Source organism: Nerophis lumbriciformis, linkage group LG12 (assembly GCF_033978685.3).
Source record: "Nerophis lumbriciformis linkage group LG12, RoL_Nlum_v2.1, whole genome shotgun sequence".
NCBI classification, from domain to species: Eukaryota; Metazoa; Chordata; class Actinopteri; order Syngnathiformes; family Syngnathidae; genus Nerophis; species Nerophis lumbriciformis.
The window spans coordinates 29,902,492-29,920,059 of NC_084559.2; positions in this window are offsets into that span (position 1 = coordinate 29,902,492).

The window sequence follows — 17,568 nt, forward strand, 5'->3', positions numbered from 1 at the left end:
TGGCATTCTCTCGATGAGCTTCAAGAGGTAGTCACCTGGTTTTCACTTCACAGGTGTCACAGTTTTGATGCCTTCACTGACAATCTACAATGTAAATAGTCATGAAAATAAAGAAAACGCATTAAATGAGAAGGTTATGTCCAAACTTTTGGCCTGTACTGTATATATATAAAATAGTTACTTCTAAGTGTGCAGTTTTGTATTCTATTTTTACAAAATAGTGATTTTTGTCAAGGCTAGAACCAATTATTGTCATGATCCGTGGCCCGGATCATGTTTTGTTTAGTTATGTTCTGTTAGTTTTGGACTCTCTTAGTTCCTGTTTTGTGCACCTCTGGGTTTGTTTTGGTTTCCATGGGTACTAATTGGGTTCACCTGCCTCTGGTTAGTGGTCGGCACGCTCACCTGCTGTCGAGCACTAATCAGAGAGCTATTTATTCACCTTTTCTCGCCATGCTCAGTCTGGCTTCGTTGTTTGCTGAATGCAACAGTTACGTTGGTATTCTTGTTTTCTAGCTCACGATTCCTGTTCTAAGTTCTTACCTTAGCTTCCCGTGTGATCGGCACACATCCCTTTTGTTTTTGTCTGTTTGTATCTACGGTGTATGATTTATGAGCAATACCGCATTTTTCGGAGTATAAGTCACACCGGAGTATAAGTCGCACCTGCCGAAAATGCATAATAAAGAAGGAAAAAAAACATATATAAGTCGCACTGGAGTATAAGTCGCATTTTTTGGGGAAATGTATTTGATAAAACCCAACACCAAGAATAGACATTTGAAAGGTAATTTAAAATAAATAAAGAATAGTGAACAACAGGCTGAATAAGTGTACGTTATATGAGGCATAAATAACCAACTGAGAACGTGCCTGGTATGTTAACGTAACATATTATGGTAAGAGTCATTCAAATAACTATAACATATAGAACATGCTATATGTTTACCAAACAATCTGTCACTCCTAATCGCTAAATCCCATGAAATCTTATACGTCTAGTCTCTTACGTGAATGAGCTAAATAATATTATTTGATATTTTACGGTAATGTGTTAATAATGTCACACATAAGTCGCTCCTGAGTATAAGTCGCACCCCCGGCCAAACTATGAAAAAAACTACGACTTATAGTCCGAAAAATACGGTAAACCATGTCCTACCTTCATGCTTTGTCCGGAGTTGTCCGTCTGCATCCCGGGAGAAGGACCCCGCATAAAGATGCGACCCCCTCGTGACAATTATTTATTTTTATATTGATTCTTATGGGGAACTCTGCTTCATTATACAAACTTTTCAGTTTGAGAACCATGTCGAAGAACCAATTAAAGGGGAACATTATCACAATTTCAGAAGGGTTAAAACCATTAAAAATCAGTTCCCAGTGGCTTATTTTATTTTTCAAAGTGTTTTTCAAAATTTTACCCATCACGCAATATCCCTAAAAAAAGCTTCAAAGTGCCTGATTTTAACCATCGTTATATACACCCGTCCATTTTCCTGTGACGTCACACAGTGATGCCGATACAAACAAACATGGCAGATAGAACAGCAAGGAATAGCGACATTAGCTCGGATTCAGACTCGGATTTCAGCGACTTAAGCGATTCAACAGATTACGCATGTATTGAAACAGATGGTTGTAGTGTGGAGGCAGGTAGCGAAAATGAAATTGAAGAAGAAACTGAAGCTATTGAGCCATATCGGTTTGAACCGTATGCAAGCGAAACTGACGAAAACGACACGACAGCCAGCGACACGGGAGAAAGCGAGGACGAATTTGGCGATCGCCTTCTAACCAACGATTGGTATGTGTTTGTTTGGCATTAAATGAAACTAACAACTATGAACTAGGTTTACAGCATATGAAATACATTTGGCAACAACATGCACTTTGAGAGTGCAGACAGCCCATTTTTCCTCAATTAATATATTCTGTAGACATACCCTCATCCGCTCTCTTTTCCTGAAAGCTGATCTGTCCAGTCCAGTTGGAAATGCATCTGCTTTGAGTGTCGCAGGATATCCACACATTCTTGCCATCTCTGTCGTAGCATGGCTTTCGTCTGTAAAGTGTGCGGAACAAACGTCCAATTTCTTGCCACTTTCGCATCTTTGGGCCACTGGTGCAACTTGAATCCGTCCCTGTTCGTGTTGTTACACCCTCCGACAACACACTGATGAGGCATGATGTCTCCAAGGTACGGAAAACAGTCGAAAAATCGGAAAATAACAGAGCTGATTTGACTTGGTGTTTGTAATGTGTTTGAGAAAATGGCAGATTGCTTCCCGATGTGACGTCACAACGTGACGTCATCGCTCCGAGAGCGAATATTAGAAAAGGCGTTTAATTCGCCAAAATTCACCCATTTAGAGTTCGGAAATCGGTTAAAAAAATATATGGTCTTTTTTCTGCAACATCAAGGTATATATTGATGCTTACATAGGTCTGGTGATAATGTTCCCCTTTAAGTTTGTAAATCGAGGTTCCACTGTATTTCAAAATGTATTTTTGTAGTGTACATGTTTTATTAGATTCGATGGAAAATGAATTAAAACATGATTTGTTGGAGAACTATCTGCTCGCAGTTGGCATATATTTCATGTTTCATTCTACAATCATCAAAGTTGTTGACACAAAAGCTCAGCAGTTTTATGTTTTTTTTTTTTTTTTATCCTAAAAATTTAAACCGTGGCTTAAAAATACTCAGAACTCCCTGCTGCGTTTACAGGTGCAAGTAAGAGGAGAATCCCTGGGTCTTCCAACTTATTGTCCAAAATTTGAAGAAAGGGTTGAACAAATGTTAAAACACTTCTTTAAATGGAAAAAATGTCAAGTGTTGCGAAATGTCTTTGTTTGCTTCCGTCTTCTGCGTATGCTCTATAGGCGAATGACATTCAACAATGATGTATCTTGACTTGCTATTGCGTACACACACTGAATATGATATGCTGGGCTCCAGCAGTAAACATGTTGCACGAGCACTAACATTCTCAGGAACTCCACAAACAAATAAATATAGAGTCTGACGTAGAAAAGAATGAGGAAAAGTATTTTAATTTTTTTTTTTTTACAGTGGCTGTCTATTTTTAGCAACTAGATGCATTTGTTTTGTGTGAAGTTGTCTAATGCCTGGAAGCGAAGAATGATTGAACAAAATAAACGTACTGTGATGGGCGGCACGGTGATCTGGGGTTTGAATCGGTTGTAATCTATCTGTGGCGTTTGTAAGTTTAACACATAATTCCCTGGGTTTTTCTCCCAATGTCCAAAAACATGCATGTTAGGTTAAAGGGCCCCTCTAATGCTGACAACATTGGCCCCTTTTTTCATAGCTCTGAACCTAAAGATGATGTCTATTAAATAGACACAATAGTGATTTTAGGCGATTTTCAGCACATTTTTACCTCCAAAATCAGTCTGCTGACGTCACTTAAAGAAGACTGGAAGCCATTTCATATTGTGTAATATGTGTCCCATCAGGGGCGCCGCTAGGGATTTTGGGCCCCATGAAAATAATCTTTACAGGGCCCCCAACACAGTGTCATTATTTTTTCTGTATTATAATTTCATCATCATTAGGGGCCTCTCTGGGCCCCCCTCCATCATGGGCCCCTAGAATCCGTCTCCTTTACCCCTCCTTTTCGGCGCCCCTGTGTCCCATACTTGCCAACCTTGAGACCTCCGATTTCGGGAGGTGGGGGGTGGGGGCGTGGTCGGGGTGGGGCAGGGCGTGGTTGAGGGCGTGGTTAAGAGGGGAGGAGTATATTGACAGCTAGAATCCGCCAAGTCAAGTATTTCATATATATATATATAAAAAAATAAATAAAAATAAAAAAATATATATATATATATATACATCCTGAAAATATGCAAACAAAACTGTGTTTATATAATTGATACTTCAAACTTGCATAAATAAATATTAAGGAATATAACAACTTGGCTTCTGAGAGCTTCAAAATGTAATGAATAAAATGCTAAAGTTGTTGATAAACAAGCAATTATTTTAATAATTAAATATGGTCATTTTAAATGAATTATTATGATCATTTAAAATTAATTATTTCAAATATGTTTATTTTAATGTATAATTCTAATGCCTGGATGTAATAAGGAGTCAGAAAAAATATAAATAAAAATACAATTAATTTTGATGTTTTTAGCAAAATACAGTAAAGATGTATTTATTATTATTTTATTTAAATTAATAAATATATTTGTTTTTAGGTAAGATAAACATAATAATACAATTTATCTCTAGTCTGGATGATTTATTTCTTGTCACCCTGTTGTCCTCCGTCGTGAAAAAAGGCTGTCCTCACTCAGGTCCGCATGGAGCTGGAGGGGGCGTGGCCTCCAGCTCCGCCTGAAAATCGGGAGATTTTCAGGAGAATATTAGTCCTGGGAGGTTTTCGGGAGAGAGAGAGAAAAAATTCGGGAGGGTTGGCAAGTATGATGTGTCCTGACTTGTGCTACTTTCGTCCATCCATCCATCCATCCATCTTCTTCCGCTTATCCGAGGTCGGGTCGCGGGGGCAGCAGCTTAAGCAGGGAAGCCCAGACTTCCCTTTCCCCAGCCACTTCGTCCAGCTCCTCCCGGGGGATCCCGAGGCGTTCCCAGGCCAGCCGGGAGAGATAGTCTTCCCAGCGTGTCCTGGGTCTTCCCCGTGGCCTCCTACCGGTCGGACGTGCCCGAAACACCTTCCTAGGGAGGTGTTCGGGTGGCATCCTGACCAGATGCCCGAACCACCTCATCTGGCTCCTCTCGATGTGGAGGAGCAGCGGCTTTACTTTGAGCTCCCCCCGAATGACAGAGCTTCTCACCCTATCGCTAAGGGAGAGCCCCGCCACCCGGCGGAGGAAACTCATTTCGGCCGCTTGTACCCGTGATCTTGTCCTTTCGGTCATGACCATAGGTGAGGATGGGAACGTAGATCGACCGGCTCAGCTCCTTCTTCACCACAACGGATCGATACAGCGTCCGCATTACTGAAGACGCCGCACCGATCCGCCTGTCGATCTCACGATCCACTCTTCCCCCACTCGTGAACAAGACTCCGAGGTACTTGAACTCCTCCACTTGGGGCAAGATCTCCTCCCCAACCCGGAGATGGCACTCCACCCTTTTCCGTGAGAGAACCATGGACTCGGACTTGGAGGTGCTGATTCCCATCCCAGTCGCTTCACACTCGGCTGCGAACCGATCCAGTGAGAGCTGAAGATCTTGGCCGGAGGAAGCCATCAGGACCACATCATCTGCAAATAGCAGTGACCTAATCCTGCAGCCACCAAACCAGATCCCCTCAACGCCCTGACTGCGCCTAGAAATTCTGTCCATAAAGGTTATGAACAGAATCGGTGACAAAGGGCAGCCTTGGCGGAGTCCAACCCTCACTGGAAACGTGTCCGACTTACTGCCGGCAATGCGGACCAAGCTCTGACACTGATTATACAAGGAGCGAACTGCCACAATAAGACAGTCCGTTACCCCATACTCTCTGAGGACTTCCCGGGGTACACGGTCGAATGCCTTCTCCAAGTCCACAAAGCACATGTAGACTGGTTGGGCAAACTCCCATGCACCCTCAAGGACCCTGCCGAGAGTATAGAGCTGGTCCACAGTTCCACGACCAGGACGAAAACCACACTGTTCCTTTTGAATCCGAGGTTCGACTATCCGGCGTAGCCTCCTCTCCAGTACACCTGAATAGACCTTACCGGGAAGGCTGAGGAGTGTGATCCCACGATAGTTGGAACACACCCTCCGGTTCCCCTTCTTAAAGAGAGGAACCACCACCCCGGTCTGCCAATCCAGAGGTACCGCCCCCGATGTCCACGCGATGTTGCAGAGTCTTGTCAACCAAGACAGCCCCACAACATCCAGAGCCTTAAGGAACTCCGGGCGGATCTCATCCACCCCCGGTGCCTTGCCACCGAGGAGCTTTTTAACTACCTCGGCAACCTCAGCCCCAGAAATAGGAGAGCCCACCACAGACTCCCCAGGCACTGCTTCCTCATAAGAAGACGTGTTGGTGGGATTGAGGAGGTCTTCGAAGTATTCCCTCCACCGACCCACAACATCCGCAGTCGAGGTCAGCAGAACACCATCCCCGCTATACACGGTGTTGATAGTGCACTGCTTCCCCTTCCTGAGGCGGTGGATGGTGGTCCAGAATTGCTTCGAAGCCGTCCGGAAGTCGTTTTCCATGGCTTCCCCGAACTCCTCCCATGTCCGAGTTTTTGCCTCTGCGACCGCTGAAGCCGCACACCGCTTGGCCTGTCGGTACCTGTCCGCTGCCTCAGGAGTCCTATGAGCCAAAAGAACCCGATAGGACTCCTTCTTCAGCTTGACGGCATCCCTCACCGCCGGTGTCCACCAACGGGTTCTAGGATTACCACCACGACAAGCACCAACTACCTTGCGGCCACAGCTCCAATCAGCCGCCTCGACAATAGAGGCGCGGAACATGGTCCATTCGGACTCAATGTCCAGCACCTCCCTCGTGACATGTTCAAAGTTCTTCCGGAGATGGGAATTGAAACTCTCTCTGACAGGAGACTCTGCCAGACGTTCCCAGCAAACCCTCACAATGCGTTTGGGCCTGCCAGGTCTGTCCGGCATCCTCCCCCACCATCGCAGCCAACTCACCACCAGGTGGTGATTGGTAGAAAGCTCCGCCCCTCTCTTCACCCGAGTGTCCAAAATATGAGGCCGCAAATCCGATGACACAACTACAAAGTTGATCATGGAACTGCGGCCTAGGGTGTCCTGGTGCCAAGTGCACATATGGACACCCTTATGTTTGAACATGGTGTTCGTTATGGACAATCTGTGACGGGCACAAAAGTCCAATAACAAAACACCGCTCGGGTTCAGATCCGGGCAGCCATTCTTCCCAATCACGCCTCTCCAGGTTTCACTGTCGCTGCCAACATGAGCATTGAAGTCCCCCAGTAGAACGAGGGAATCACCTGGGGGAGCACTCTCAAGTACTCCCTCGAGTGAATACAAAAAGGGTGGGTACTCTGAGCTGCGGTTTGGCGCGTAAGCGCAAACCACAGTCAGGACCCGTCCCCCCACCCGAAGGCGGAGGGAAGCTACCCTCTCGTCCACCGGGTTGAACTCCAACGTACAGGCTCTGAGCCGGGGGAAAAAGAATTGCCACCCCAGCCCGTCGCCTCTCACTGCCGGCAACGCCAGAGTGGAAGAGAGTCCAGCCCCTCTCGAGAGAACTGGTTCCAGAGCCCTTGCTGTGCGTCGAAGTGAGTCCGACTATATCTAGCCGGAACTTCTCCACCTCGCGCACTAGCTCAGGCTCCTTCCCCCCCAGCGAGGTGACGTTCCACCTCCCAAGAGCTAGCTTCTGTAGCCGAGGATCGGACCGCCAAGTGCCCTGCCCTTGGCTACCGTCCAGCTCACATCGCACCCGACCTCTATGGCTCCTGCCATGGGTGGTGAGCCCATTGGAGGGGGGACCCACATTGCCTCTTCGGGCTGTGCCCGGCCGGGCCCCATGGGGACAGGCCCGGCCACCAGGCGCTCGCCATCGTGCCCCACCTTCGGGCCTGGCTCCAGAGGGGGGCCCCGGTGACCCGCGTCCAGGCAAGGGAAATCTGGGTTCCTTAATCGTTTTCTTCATAGAGGTCTTCGAGCTGCTCTTTGTCTGATCCCTCACCTAGGACCAGTTTGTCTTGGGAGACCCTACCAGGGGGCATCAATCCCCCGGACAACATAGCTCCTAGGATCATTGGGACACGCAAACTCCTCTACCACGTTAAGGTGGCAGCTCAGAGAGGAGTATTTTTTCTTTTTTTTTCTTTTTTTTTTCTATTTATTTATTTAGTTTTTTCAAATTTTATAAACCTTTATTTATAATATGCAACATTTACATATAATCAAGAAATAATAATAATCAAAACAAGTACAGAAATAGTACAAATACAGTACAAAACAGCGCCAGGGGGTTGTAAACTCAATAATGTAACTAAAATAGAAGCCATAGGCTCACACAAGTTCAGTAAATAATTTAAATTTGGAGCACAGCATCATAGTTTTCACAGCTTTTTGGTTGTTAGAGGTAGACAGTGATTTAAAGTACAGTTCTAATTCTTTTTAAAGGCACAAAAAACTGGTCGGGTATTGAGAAACTTACATTTATGAATATACAACTTAGCCAATAGTATAATGAGGTTGCAAAGGTAAAATGTATTTTACATTTTTTTCTCATCCTGTGTAGTTGAGTGTTTTTTTGTTGTTGTTTTTTTTTAGTTTTATAAATCTTTATTTATAATATGCAACATTTACATAAAATCAAGAAATAATAATGAACAAAACAAGTACAGAAACAGTACAAAAACAGTACAAAACTGCAGGGGGTTGTAAACTCAATAAAGCAACTAAAATAAAATGCAAAATATATATATGTAACAACATGTAAAGCCATAGGCTCACACAATTTCCGTAAATGATTTAAATTTGGAGCACAGCATCATAGTTTTCACAGCTTTTTGGTTGTTAGAGATATAAAGTGTTTTAAAGTAAAGTTCTAATTTTTTTTAAAGGCACAAAAAACAGGTCGGGTATTGAGAAACTTACATTTTTGAATATAAAACTTAGCCAAAAGTGTAATGAGGTTGCAAAGGTAAAATTCATTTAAAAAAAAATTCTCATCCTGTGTAGAGTGTTTTTTTCCCCTTTTTTTCCTTTGTTTGTTTTTTTGAATTTCATAAACCTTTATATATAATATGCAACATTTACATACAATCAAGAAATAATAATAAAGTACAGAAACAGTACAAAACAGGGTCAGGGTGTTGTAAATTCAATAAAGCAACTAAAATAGAAAGCAAGATATATACAGTACATGTAACAACATGTAAAGCCACAGGCTCACACAAGTTCCGTAAATAATCCAAATTTGGAACACAGCATCATAGTTTTTACAGCTTTTTGGTTGTTAGAGGTAGAATGCGTTCTAAAGTAGAGTTCTAATTATTTATCAAAGGCACACAAAACAGGTCGGGTATTGAGAAACTTACATTTATGAATATAAAACTTAGCAGAAAGAGAAAATGAGTAAGCCCTGTACAACATAACAACACCTGATAGAATGGCATCAAATACATTGGCAAATTGTTTGGGAGTCAAAGGGACTTTAAAATGGTTGAGAAAAGTTTACCTTCTTTATTGAAAAGCTGACTCACTAAAACAATACCATTCTTGAACCAATTGTTGAGGAAAAGAGATTTGTTTTTGTAACATACACTATATTGCCAAAAATATTTGCCCACCCATCCAAATGATCAGAATCAGGTGTGCTAATCACTTGGCCGCTCTCAGGAGCTCAGTGATTTCCAGCGTGGAACTGTCATAGGATGCCACCTGTGCAACAAATCCAATCTTGAAATTTCCTCGATCGTAAATATTCCAAAGTCAACTGTCGGCTTTATTATAAGAAAATGGAAGAGTTTGGGAACAACAGCAACTCAGCCACGAAGTGGTAGGCCACGTAAACTGACAGAGAGGGGTCAGCGGATGCTGAAGCGCAAAGTGCAAAGACTTTCTGCACAGTCAGTTGCTACAGAGCTCCAAACTTCATATGACCTTCCAATTAGCCCATGCACAGTATCAGATTTAGAATCAGAAATACTTAAATAATGCAGAGAGCTTCATGGAATGGGTTTCTATGGCCATACATCACCAAGTCCAATGCAAAGCGTCGGATGTGCCACTGGACTCTAGAGCAGTGGAAACGCGTTCTCTGGAGTGATGAATCATGCTTTTCCATCTGGCAATCTGATGAACGAGTCTGGATTTGGAGGTTGCCAGGAGAACGGTACATTTCGGACTGCATTGTGCCGAGTGTGAAATTTGATGGAGCAGGAATTATGGTGTCGGGTTGTTTTTCAGCCTAGGTGCTTGATTTTATATGCCAAGTGATCAGGACACCTGATTCTGATTATTTGGATGGGTGGCCAAATCATTTTGGCAATATAGTGTATGTCTTTATTGTTCCAAATGAAGTATTTCGTAGGTGAGAAATTGTGCTTGTAGAGACGAGACCATGCCAGAAGGACTTGTTTGTGGAAGTTTGAAAGAGCAACATGAATCCTATCAATGTTGTAGTTACACAATAACAAAAATTTTAGGTCTCCAAGATTATAAAATACATGACGAGAAATGAAGTTCCAAATTGAGGTAGGATCTTTCAAATAGTGTCTTCGCCAATTCATCTTGAAGGTGTTGTTTAGTGTAGTGAAATCGAGAAAGTTTAGACCACCATGATTGTAATTGTTCATTAAAACGGATTTCTTAATATAATTAATTTTGTTTTTCCGGATTAAGTCAACAAGTATTTTGTCAATAGTCTTACATATTTGTTGGTTTACAACTGAATAAATAGCCGCATACGTAAGCCTGGAGAAGATACCTTCTGCTTTGGAGAGTAAGGTTCTGCCTTTTAAGGATAAATCTCTCTGCAACAAATTGGTTAAATCTTTTCTTGTTTTTTCTACAATTGGAGTAAAGTTCAAGACCGATCTACAACTCTGGTTTTTAGTAATAAGTATTCCTAGGTAATTAATACTCTCCTTAATTGGAATTTTACATACAGACAGCATTTCACATCTCTTCACAGCCATTAGTTCACAAGTCGAGGGACTAATCACCCTCGGCTGGGTCGCCCGGGAGAGGGTGTTTGATTAAGACCCGAAACATCCTATGACCCCGGGAGAATCACTGATGATGTGTCCAGGTTGCACCGTGAGGTGTATTATGAAACCGATCCAGTATGGCATCGCCATTGACTTCCAGGAAGAGGCTGGATGACAATCCCAAAAGAGTGGTGACAACTGGAGAGACAGTTGACAGCCCGGAAAGACGGCAACCGGGGCAGGGAGGGGTAGCATCCCAAGCTGCGAAAAACCCTGAAGACACATAGGACCAAGATAGGCTGCCTGAGGAAACCCGTGGTGCAACACACAGGGCCAGTACCTTGTACGGCCCTGATGAGACGGAGGAGGACCCAGGCCCGGACACTCCCCACAGTGCCTGGAACCTCCAAGCACCACCGGCGCAACCCCGGGGCAGACCGTCGGAGGGGGGACGCGTGGCCTGGAGCGCTACCTGGACACAAGTCGAGGGACTGATCACCCTCGGCTGGGTCGCCCGGGAGAGGGTGTTTGATTAAGACCCGAAACACCCTATGACCCCGGGAGAATCACTGATGATGTGTCCAGGTTGCACCGTGAGGTGTATTATGAAACCTATGAAACCTATTCACATTTAAACAGAGACCAGAAGCCAAAGAGAATACACAAATCACATCCAAGGCAAGAGGAATTTGAGAAGAGTCCTTCAAAAAGAGTGTTGTGTCGTCAGCCAGTTGGCTGATAGTTATTTCTCGGTCTAATATAGAGATCCCCTTTAAATGAGTAGTTTTTCCAAATGCCAGCTTCAGGCGAGCTACGTCATTCTTGTGCGCGGGGAAAGACGCAGCCCGCCAGCGGAAGCGGATACTTCATCACAACATCCGGTTTTGGTGAGAAAAGTCTTCTTTCGACGGCCACATTTTTGGCGTATCTCTAGTCAATAGTGCGCGAATAATATATGTAATATGTAAAACATGAATTTTGATTCCATAGAAATAGCGATTTTTGAAGGACCGAAAACTGATCCTGTGGCGTATTTGCTTATGTAAGTTGTTTGAGAAAATCAACTGTTAATCTCAGCTTACTTTCTCTTTTAATATGTTATATCTACACTTCAGTTAAGATGTAATCATCAGTTATTCTTCTGTTGTTTGATACTTTACATTAGTTTTGGATGATACGACAAATTTGGGGACCAATCCGATACCAAGTAGTTACAGGATCATATCAAAGTCCTCATGTGTCCAGGGACATATTACCTGAGTTTATAAACATAATATACATTTTAAAAAAACAAAAGAAGATGTTGTGATGCCAAAAAACCATGACGTAATCATAGTAGTAACGACTAGATACGCTACTGTTCTTGGTATCATTACAGTGGATGTTAGGTGTAGCAGGGTGGCGGACCGGTACCTTTCAGAGGCGGTATAGTATCGAATATGATTCATCAGTATCGCGGTACTATGCTAGTACTGGTATACCGTACAATCCTAGTTGGACAGATGACTATTATGGGACGCCAATGCTTTCAGGGTCTCCAGGAACAAATTAAATTGAAACCTTTTGAACACCGGTGATAAAAAAAGAAAATGTAAGAAAAAAAGTTTATAGTTTGCTTCCTCTTCTACTGATGTTTTCTTCAAGATGGTTGGACAAATGCTGAAGAAGCACGAGGAAACACAGACTATGGTGTCTGTGGAAAAGGGGATGGAAGAGCAAGGAAGTCTGGAAGTGGCGATGATTTTTTTGCTCATATTGTTAACCATATCAGTTTTGAAGTAATCATCGGCCAAATACAGTTAGTTATCTACCGATTACTCCAAAACTATCTGATATGATATGGGGACGGCGTGGCGAAGTTGGTAGAGTGGCCGTACCAGCAATCGGAGGGTTGCTGGTTACTGGGGTTCAACCCCCACCTTCTACCATCCTAGTCACGTCCGTTGTGTCCTTGGGCAAGACACTTCACCCCTTGCTCCTGATGGCTGCTGGTTAGCGCCTTGCATGGCAGCTCCTGCCATCAGTGTGTGAATGTGTGTGTGAATGGGTGAATGTGGAAATACTGTCAAAACGCTTTGAGTACCTTGAAGGTAGAAAAGCGCTAAACATATATATATATATATATGTTATATATGATATATGATACCCATTTATCATTTATTTATTTATATTATGGGAAATTACTGCCTAATTCATTTTCAAAAAAGTTAGTGAAAATTTGGTGATACAGATCAATGGCCCAAAACACAGAATGTGCGACCATAACCATTCGAACAAGTGTGTGTTCTGTGACTGATTGGCGACCAGACTAGGGTGTGCCCGACCTCTCGCCTGAAGTCAGGTGGGGCAGGCTTCAGCTCACTCTAACAAGGACAAGCTGAATAGAAAATGGACAGATGGAAGGATAACTCCAGTGTCATCTTATCTTGCTGCTGCATACCTTACAATAGTGTGACACAAACAAATCTTGTGAGAATCACAGGTTAGCAAGCATCAGAGGAATAATACTTGGTGTGTTTTGCTTGTGCTTTTTGTGTCTTATGCAACCTATATTCTACCAGCTTCAACAATCATTTTAATAATGTAAGCACCGTAAACAGCCTCGCATTAAAAGTAATGAGACTCTTGTGATGTCGCAATACTTTTACCCAGCATAACCCCTTGGAATGGGTACCTTTCACATTTCATGTGAAGCATTTTTGGGTAATTTTACCTGTGTTCATGTAGTAATAAATGTTAATTGTTTAATAAGAACATTCTGGTTTTTTTATTGAATATTTAACTGTGCTCTCCATATATTGTTTTCTTGCACTTGTGAGGATCATTTGCATGTAACAATGTGTTGATTTTGCATGCAATTGCAATTCCAAGATGTTTGATGGCAGTAGTGTATAGACTTGTCTTAGCCAGGAAGTAGTCTTTTCCGTTAGGTTTAATGTGTCAGTCTTGGCTTTTGTTAAATCAACAGTGTTTGTACTGTAAGTATTGTACTTAGTGTTTATGGATTTAACAAAATAATTTGACACAATTAATCACAGCATCTTAATAAACAAATTAGAACGGTATGGAATCAGAGTCATGTCTGGATCATGTTTTGTTTAAGTTATGTTCTGTTTGGTTTTTGGACTCTTTTTAGTTCCTGCCTTTTCACTCCCTGTTCCACGTTTGGACTCACACACCTGTCACCAATCATGTCACTGTTATTTAAAGCCTGTCTTTTTCTGTTGGTCGGCGTGGCGACATCATACCCCTGACACTCTGCTTTCACTCTGTTTACCTCTGCGCACTTCATACCATGTCAAGTAAGTTTTTTCTATTCATGCCACAGTTAGTGACTTTTGTTCATGTCCATAGTTTTTTGCCCACGTGCAAGTCTTTTTGTTTCGTTAGTCAAGTTTGTACTTCCGCCTTGTGCGCACCTTTAGTCCAGTAGCAGCTCCACGCCAAGTGCCTCCAGTCGCAGCTCCATGATGCCAAGTGCCTCCAGTCGCAGCTCCACGTCGCCAAGTGCCTCCAGTCGCAGCTCCACGACGCCAAGTGCCGCCAGTCGCAGCTCCACGACGCCAAGTGCCGCCAGTCGCAGCTCCACGACGCCAAGTGCCGCCAGTCGCAGCTCCACGACTTCAGGACTCTCCATGCCAAGACCCTCCATGCCAAGACCCTCCATGCCAAGACCAAGACCCTCCATGCCAAGACCAAGACCCGCCATGCCAAGACCCGCCATGCCAAGACCCGCCACGCCAAGACCCGCCACGCCAACACCCGCCACGCCAAGACCCGCCGCCTGCTTCGTCTACTGTATCCGCGACTGCTTCGTCGTCTGCTTCCACGCCTGCTTCCACGTCGTCTGCTGCATCCACGCCTGCCACGACGACGACGCGCCCACCTCCTTGTTGGCCACGGATGTGGCCGCTACCTGGTCGTCCGCCACGCCAAGGTTTCCCACCTCGTCAGGTACAGCGGCGCTCTACGCGTCGCCGCCACCTGTCTTTGCCTTGGTGGATTCGGGGACACTTGGTCTGGCGACCCACCGCCATGTCCCCCTCCCGACCTCCCATGACTCTTGATCCTGCTTTGTTTTTTGTTTTTTTGGACATCTAGTATCTGTCCTTAAGGGAGGGGCTCTGTCATGTCTGGATCATGTTTTGTTTAAGTTATGTTCTGTTTGGTTTTTGGACTCTTTTTGTTCCTGCCTTTTCACTCCCTTGTCTTGTTTCCATGGTTATCCATTAGTTTCACCTGTTCCACGTTTGGACTCACACACCTGTCACCAATCATGTCACTGTTATTTAAAGCCTGTCTTTTTTTGTTGGTCGGCGTGGCGACATCATACCCCTGACACTCTGCTTTCACTCTGTTTACCTCTGCGCACTTCATGCCATGTCAAGTAAGTTTTTTCTATTCATGCGACAGTTAGCGACTTTTGTTCATGTCCATAGTTTTTTGCCCACGTGCAAGTCTTTTTGTTTCGTTAGTCAAGTTTGTACTTCCGCCTTGAGCGCGCTTTTTGTTCCTTTGTTAGTGTAAAATAAATAATGTCTTTACCTTCACGCCATGCCATATCCAGCTTTACTTGCATCTCGGGAAAACAAACACAGCTTAGTCCAAGTATTGACAATCAGAGGGTTGATCTTGAACTGGATTAGAGGCTACTTAACCAACAGGAAGCAATACGCAAACACACTTTTACAGAGCTGAAATTATTTTGTGGCATACCTCAGGGATCAATACCTGGACCAAAATTGTTCAATCTTTATATAAAATCACACTTGTAAAGTTACAAAGGACTTAAAGTTAGTATTATTTGCAGATAATACAACTGCGTTTTGTTCAGGAGGGAACACACAGAAGCTGATACAAATAATAACAGAAGAAATGAATACGGCGTGGCGCAGTGGAAGAGTGGCCGTGCGCGACCCGAGGGTCCCTGGTTCAATCCCCACCTAGTACCAACCTCGTCATGTCCGTTGTGTCCTGAGCAAGACACTTCACCCTTGCTCCTGATGGGTGCTGGTAGCGCCTTGCATGGCAGCTCCCTCCATCAGTGTGTGAACGTGTGTGTGAATGGGTAAATGTGGAAGTAGTGTCAAAGCGCTTTGAGTACCTTGAAGGTAGAAAAGCGCTATACAAGTACAACCCATTTATCATTTATCATATATACATTAAAAAGATGGTTTGACAAAAACAGACTATCTTAGAATCTTAGTAAAACTAAAATAATTATATTCGGTAACAGTAGAAGGTAAAGACAAATACAAATAGACGGAGTAGATATTGAAAGGGTAAAAGAAAACACATTTTTGGGTGTAATAATAGATGATAAAATTAACTGGAAATCTCATGTCCAAAAATACAACATAAAGTAGCAAGAAACACGTCAATAATGAACAAAGCAAAACATGTTCTAGACCAAAAATCTCTTCATATTCTTTACTGCTCGCCAGTCTTACCATATCTGAGTTATTGTGTAGAAATATGTGGAAACAATGACAAATGTGCGCTTAATTCACTAACTGTGTTACAAAAAAGATCAATTAGAATAATACATAATGTTGGATACAGAGAACATACAAACCCTTTATTTATGAAATCATAATGATTGAAATTCAATGATTTGGTGCATTTGCAAACATCTAAAATGATGTACAAAGCAAACTATAACCTGCTACCCAAGAATGTACAACAATTCTTCTCAACAAAAGAGGAGAAATATAACCTTAGAGGAAAATCTAATTTAAAACATTTGTATGCTTGTACAACACTTAAAACCTTTAGCATTATGGAATGGATCAACCAAAGAAATCAAACAAAGCACCAATATGATTCAGTTCAAGAGACTGTTCAAACTACAAGTGTTCACAAACTACACAGAACAATAATTATGATGAACATCTTGGACCCTTTTTTTTTTTTTTTTAATTCAGACAAAGATTATTTCTGTATTTAATATTTATTTACTTACTATGGTATATTATTTATGTATTATTTATTTGTTCCTTGTTCTCGGTTATGATACAGAGAACAAGGAAATAGGATGAAATTGCTATGGTATGAAAAGGGGTAGGATTAAATAAGCTCTGCTTCTTCCTTAGACTTCGTCTTAGACAAACTTTAATGATCCACAAGGGAAATTGTTCCACACAATAGCTCAGTTACAAAGGATGGAAAGTGTAAGGATGGAAAGGATAATACAGGTATAAAGTAGACTAAAAATTAGGGATGTCCGATAATGGCTTTTTGCCGATATCCGATATTCCGATATTGTCCAACTCTTTAATTACCGATACCGATATCAACCGATATACACAGTCGTGGAATTAACACATTATTATGCCTAATTTAGACAACCAGGTATGGTGAAGATAAGGTACTTTTACAAAAAATTTATAAAATAAGATAAATAAATTAAAAACATTTTCTTGAATAAAAAAGAAAGTAAAACAATATAAAAACAGTTACATTGAAACTAGTAATTAATGAAAATTAGTAAAATTAACTGTTAAAGGTTAGTAATATTAGTGGACCAGCAGCACGCACAATCATGTGTGCTTACGGACTGTATCCCTTGCAGACTGTATCGATATATATTGATATATAATGTAGGAACCAGAATATTAATAACAGAAAGATACAACCCTTTTGTGTGAATGAACTAATTGTAAGTGTATCTTATGTTTTTTATGTTGATTTAATAAAAAATAAAATAAAAATAAAAATCCGATACCGATAATAAAAAACCTGTTATGATCCGCTGCCCGGATCATAGTTTGTTTATGTTTGAGTCACATGTATTTTCAGCACCTTGAGTTTAGTTTGTTTCAGTTGCCATGACGGCAGATTATACACACCTGCCTCTGGTTAGTGTTTGGGACGCGCACCTGTTGCCCGGGCGCTAATCAGAGGGCTATTTAG